Source organism: Bombus huntii, unplaced genomic scaffold, assembly GCF_024542735.1.
Source record: "Bombus huntii isolate Logan2020A unplaced genomic scaffold, iyBomHunt1.1 ctg00000302.1, whole genome shotgun sequence".
In the NCBI taxonomy this organism is placed as follows: Eukaryota; Metazoa; Arthropoda; class Insecta; order Hymenoptera; family Apidae; genus Bombus; species Bombus huntii.
The window spans coordinates 12,501-18,893 of NW_026099500.1; the positions used below are offsets into that span (position 1 = coordinate 12,501).

The window sequence follows — 6,393 nt, forward strand, 5'->3', positions numbered from 1 at the left end:
GAAGAACGACGGCGGGTTGTCAAGGCAAGAAGGGACAGAGAGAGACAGAGGTAGAGTTTCGTAGTCTCCCGTGAACACGATAGATTATATATCGAGCATGCGTACGACTTGCACGGTCTCTGCACGACCGCGACGAACGCCGACGAGCGTCCAACAATCGCTCGTACGTCGCGTATGTTCTCTCCGTCCGCTCTTATTCGTATCCTCGTTCTTGTACCTTCGTCCGACTCTGAAACGTTCTCTTATATAAAGAAGAACGACGGCGGGTTGTTAAGGCAAGAAGGGACAGAGAGAGACAGATACGGAGAGTAACGATACGCAACGCAAGCAGTCTTAGGTTTACGTGAGCAACCCTCAGCCAGGCGTGGTCCAGGAATTGTATCCGTGGACCGCAATGTGCGTTCGAAATGTCGATGTTCATGTGTCCTGCAGTTCACACGTTGACGCGCAATTAGCTGCGTTCTTCATCGACCCACGAGCCAAGTGATCCACCGTTCAGGGTAATCTTTTATAAATTTACAACAGTTCAATACTCAAATGTACTCTTCTCGGTTCTAGCGAAGCCGAGTTCCGTCACGTTCGACCAACGGGAATCGAACGCGCAGAAGTCGCCATAGGATTGACGACACAAAAACGTTCGAAAAAAAAAGAAAACGACGAACGCGCGAAGATACGCGCGTTCGCCGGCCGGGCGTAAAGTACATTATGATATATAACAACCATCGAGATCGAAGCTCCGTTCGTCAGGAAACGACGGGGATATATACACCCGATTCTGAATCCTCTGTACAGCACACGATCTCGCGAACGAGTAAGCACGGTGGCTAGCCCATGTTATATATGTGTTTGATTCTACTCTCTCGTCCAATTATTCAAGAAACAGCGCGCGTGCATCTCTCCATCGTTCGGGTGATAGTAAAGATTCGATGGGATTCGCGCGGCCGTCCGCCTCGAGCGGTCTTTCGTCCCAATATCCAGAAGCAGAGTTTGAAAAACTCTAGCGACGGCACGGGTGTCCGACTCACGACATCGAGGTTTCGAAGCCGGCGATCCCCTCCGAACGGATGGCGACCACGCGACCGACTGAAAGCATGAAAAATCGACGAAAGATAGAACACATCTCCGTTCGGGTGGTGTTTTTTCTTTAAAAAAAAAAAAAAAAACAAAAATTCGATGGGACTCGCAGCCATCGTCCTCGCGCGGTCTTTCGTCCCGATATCCAGAAGCAGAGTTTGAAAAACTCTAGCGACGGCACGGGTGTCCGACTCACGACAACGAGGATAGACAGCCGGTCCCCTCCGAACGGGTTATGCGATGATAAACTCGATGAAACTTTAGTCTCGTTCAGGTAGTGTGTGTCTTGTAAATCAAAAATTCGATGGGACACGCATCCATCGTCCTCGCGCGGTCTTTCGTCCCAACATCCAGAAGCAGAGTTTGAAAAACTCTAGCGACGGCACGGGTGTCCGACTCACGACAACGAGGATAGACAGCCGGTCCCCTCTGAACGGTATATTATATATGAGATGATAGACGACAAACTGGATGAAACTTTAAGTCTCGTTCAGGTAGTGTGTAAATCAAAAATTCGATGGGACTCGCATCCGTCGTCCTCGCGCGGTCTTTCGTCCCGATATCCAGAAGCAGAGTTTGAAAAACTCTAGCGACGGCACGGGTGTCCGACTCACGACAACGAGGAAAGACAGCCGGTCCCCTCTGAACGGTATATTATATGAAACTTTAAGTCTCGTTCAGGTAGTGTGTAAGTCAAAAATTCGATGGGACTCGCATCCGTCGTCCTCGCGCGGTCTTTCGTCCCGATATCCAGAAGCAGAGTTTGAAAAACTCTAGCGACGGCACGGGTGTCCGACTCACGACAACGAGGATAGACAGCCGGTCCCCTCTGAACGGTATATTATATATGCGATGATAGACGACAAACTGGATGAAACTTTAAGTCTCGTTCAGGTAGTGTGTAAATAAAAAATTCGATGGGACTCGCATCCGTCGTCCTCGCGCGGTCTTTCGTCCCGATATCCAGAAGCAGAGTTTGAAAAACTCTAGCGACGGCACGGGTGTCCGACTCACGACAACGAGGAAAGACAGCCGGTCCCCTCTGAACGGTATATTATATGAAACTTTAAGTCTCGTTCAGGTAGTGTGTAAGTCAAAAATTCGATGGGACTCGCATCCGTCGTCCTCGCGCGGTCTTTCGTCCCGATATCCAGAAGCAGAGTTTGAAAAACTCTAGCGACGGCACGGGTGTCCGACTCACGACAACGAGGATAGACAGCCGGTCCCCTCTGAACGGTATATAATATGAAACTTTAAGTCTCGTTCAGGTAGTGTGTAAGTCAAAAATTCGATGGGACTCGCATCCGTCGTCCTCGCGCGGTCTTTCGTCCCGATATCCAGAAGCAGAGTTTGAAAAACTCTAGCGACGGCACGGGTGTCCGACTCACGACAACGAGGATAGACAGCCGGTCCCCTCTGAACGGTATATAATATACATTATGCGACGGTAGACGATCAACTAGACGAAACTTTAGTCTCGTTCAGGTGGTGTAAAAAAAATTCGATGGGATACGCACGCACGCGCTGTCGTCGTCCTCGAGCGGTCTTTCGTCCCAATATCCAGAAGCAGAGTTTGAAAAACTCTAGCGACGGCACGGGTGTCCGACTCACGACATCGAGGCTTCGAAGCCGGCGGCGTTCCCCTCTGAACGAACTTCGGCTAGACTAGTTACGAATCGTTGCTACACATCGTCTTCATCGTCGTCGTCGTCGACATCGACATCATCATCATATCATCATCATCATCATCATCATCATCATCGGTCATCGTCGCATAGCGGGCCAACATCCACGCGATGCGTCTTCGTTCTAGGTTACCCGATCCACGAGTATGTTACACGTGGTTTCGTTATTTCGAACGAAACGACATACGAAGAGCACACGCCCTTTGGGTAGGAAGCACGTTTCGAGAACGACGAGAGTTTCGATGAAAGAGACGAGAGAAGTCGACGCAGAAGGTATCCATGGATCTTCGAAGAGAACCTTCGAAGATGTATATCGGTATCCTTTCGCTCTGCGCGACTCGCTACAAGTTCTTTCGCTCTCGTCGACTCGTTCTAGACGCTTCGTTCGATCCCAAAGAGGAGTCTTCGATATGTCCCGTTGCTAGGAGGAGAACAAACGCAACACAGACCACGAAACATAGAAGAGAATAGGCGAGCATGATCACTCCGACACGAGGCACTTTAGAGATTTTCTTATTAGTTTGCATGGACTTTTATATTTCGTTTGTACGGTTTCCACGATGCAAATACGAAATACGAGATCGTGACGGCGGGTCTTTCTGTGTACGGCCTCTCGCAGGCGCCACGACTGCATTTCTCTTTACACCTGGTTTCCATCGTAATTTTTTCGTTTGATATCGAGCCTTAACTTTTGTTGGCTCTTTCGAAGCTAGAGTTCCCTTTTATTAGAATTTCATATATATATATATTATATGTTATATGTTTTATTCGGAGACGGCGGGTCTTTCTGTTTACGACCTCACGCAGGCGCCTCGAATAAGTTTCATTCGCATTTCGTTTTTATACTTGTATATATATATCTCTTCATCCCGATGATCGAGAGAGAGTGCCACCTTCTCTTCGTATAATTCCGTAGCTGGAGGGTCGTCTCCTCCTTAAGAATATTTCTATTCGTGCCAACGGAGGTTGCCAAGCTCCCTGGCGTTTTCGTTTGTTAAAGTATATAGCTTGTTAATACGTCGTATATACTTTCGTCGATACAGGAGGAGTACGGCTCCTTACCGACCATTGTGATATATATTTCATAGTTTTTATATGTGTTCAAGTCAAATTCTTTTGGTATCGTATCGTTAATGATCCTTCCGCAGGTTCACCTACGGAAACCTTGTTACGACTTTTACTTCCTCTAAATGATCAAGTTTGGTCATCTTCCCGGTAACATCGGCAATGCTTATCACATTGGCCGCGCACCAGTCCGAAGACCTCACTAAATCATTCAATCGGTAGTAGCGACGGGCGGTGTGTACAAAGGGCAGGGACGTAATCAACGCGAGCTTATGACTCGCGCTTACTGGGAATTCCTCGTTCATGGGGAATAATTGCAAGCCCCAATCCCTAGCACGAAGGAGGTTCAGCGGGTTACCCGGGCCTTTCGGCCAGGGAAAACACGCTGATTCCTTCAGTGTAGCGCGCGTGCGGCCCAGAACATCTAAGGGCATCACAGACTGTTATTGCTCAATCTCGTGCGGCTAGAAGCCGCCTGTTCCTCTAAGAAGATTTGTTTGTACGTTGGTAGTAAAAACCCACCGACCGAAGCCGGGGGCCTTCGAGATACCATAAAGTTACGTCTATTTAGCAGGCTAGAGTCTCGTTCGTTATCGGAATTAACCAGACAAATCGCTCCACCAACTAAGAACGGCCATGCACCACCACCCACCGAATCAAGAAAGAGCTATCAATCTGTCAATCCTTCCGGTGTCCGGGCCTGGTGAGGTTTCCCGTGTTGAGTCAAATTAAGCCGCAGGCTCCACTCCCTGGTGGTGCCCTTCCGTCAATTCCTTTAAGTTTCAGCTTTGCAACCATACTTCCCCCGGAACCCAAAAGCTTTGGTTTCCCCGGAAGCTGCCCGCCGAGTCATCGGAGGAACTTCGGCGGATCGCTGGCTGGCATCGTTTATGGTTAGAACTAGGGCGGTATCTGATCGCCTTCGAACCTCTAACTTTCGTTCTTGATTAATGAAAACATTTTTGGCAAATGCTTTCGCTTCTGTCCGTCTTGCGACGATCCAAGAATTTCACCTCTAACGTCGCAATACGAATGCCCCCATCTGTCCCCTATTAATCATTACCTCGGGGCTCCGAAAACCAACAAAATAGAACCGAGGTCCTATTCCATTATTCCATGCACACAGTATTCAGGCGAAGGTAGCCTGCTTTAAGCACTCTAATTTGTTCAAAGTAAACGTATCGGCCCACCTCGACACTCAGTGAAGAGCACCGCGATGGGATATTAGTTGGACCGCCCCGCGAGGAGCTAAGCCCACCGATAGGACGTACCACATAATGCCAGTTAAACACCGCGAGCGGTGAACCGACACTGTGACACACAGATTCAACTACGAGCTTTTTAACCGCAACAACTTTAATATACGCTATTGGAGCTGGAATTACCGCGGCTGCTGGCACCAGACTTGCCCTCCAATTGGTCCTCGTTAAAGGATTTAAAGTGTACTCATTCCGATTACGGGGCCTCGGATGAGTCCCGTATCGTTATTTTCGTCACTACCTCCCCGTGCCGGGAGTGGGTAATTTGCGCGCCTGCTGCCTTCCTTGGATGTGGTAGCTGTTTCTCAGGCTCCCTCTCCGGAATCGAACCCTGATTCCCCGTTACCCGTTACAACCATGGTAGGCGCAGAACCTACCATCGACAGTTGATAAGGCAGACATTTGAAAGATGCGTCGCCGGTGCTAGATGACCATGCGATCAGCACAAAGTTATTCAGAGTCACCAAAACAAACGATGGACGGACAGACGAGCCATCCGCCACCGATTGGTTTTGATCTAATAAAAGCATTCCTACCATCTCTGGTCGGAATCTGTTTGCATGTATTAGCTCTAGAATTACCACAGTTATCCAAGTAAATGTAGGTATGATCTAAGAAACCATAACTGATTTAATGAGCCATTCGCGGTTTCACCTTAATGCGGCATGTACTGAGACATGCATGGCTTAATCTTTGAGACAAGCATATGACTACTGCAGGATCAACCAGGGATCTTATTCGTATAACAATTCTTATAAATTTCGTTTAAGTTCTCTTCGTGTCGTAGGTGGACGTAAGCACCGTACGACGAGACTTTTCGTTCTTAAGATAGATATATCTATAAAATATATCTCCTAGCGACGTTCGAGATACACCCATAGTTCAGTAATAATCTTCGAACGCCGCTCGCAGCCACTTTGTAATTCTCAACTCCACCTCCTCTCTTCTCTCTCTCTCTTTCTCATAGTCTTATATAAAATGTTTAGAATCGTACTTCTAAAGGAACATTTCCATAATGCTGTCTTCGTGTAAAAAGACTTATTAGAATATCTTAGCGGTAAAGCACGTATACGCACCTCACGCTGAACGAACAAGCGCGTATCCCAGTGCGTCGCGCTGGACATACCGTAAGAATATTCTTTCAATCGGTAGAAACATTTTCGGCAGAAGACATACTACGCAAAGATAGTACGCTCCTACCCGCCTCATCGGATACTTCTGCGAAAGCAGAAGTTTTTATAGAAAGCAGACGGTTATACTCTTTTGAATGAATCGATGCTCAGTTAGTACAAGCACACACGCATCTAACA

At 47.9% G+C, this 6,393-nt stretch overlaps 2 non-coding genes across 2 annotated transcripts; both read right to left on the minus strand.

The window, feature by feature from the left end:
- Positions 1-348: 348 nt before the first annotated feature.
- On the minus strand, positions 349-503 carry LOC126877952 (5.8S ribosomal RNA). Its single transcript, XR_007695477.1, has one exon. It is a non-coding gene; the product is annotated as a 5.8S ribosomal RNA (ribosomal RNA).
- Positions 504-3,890: 3,387 nt separating this feature from the next.
- On the minus strand, positions 3,891-5,815 carry LOC126877953 (small subunit ribosomal RNA). The gene has a single exon (XR_007695478.1). It is a non-coding gene; the product is annotated as a small subunit ribosomal RNA (ribosomal RNA).
- Positions 5,816-6,393: the final 578 nt, after the last annotated feature.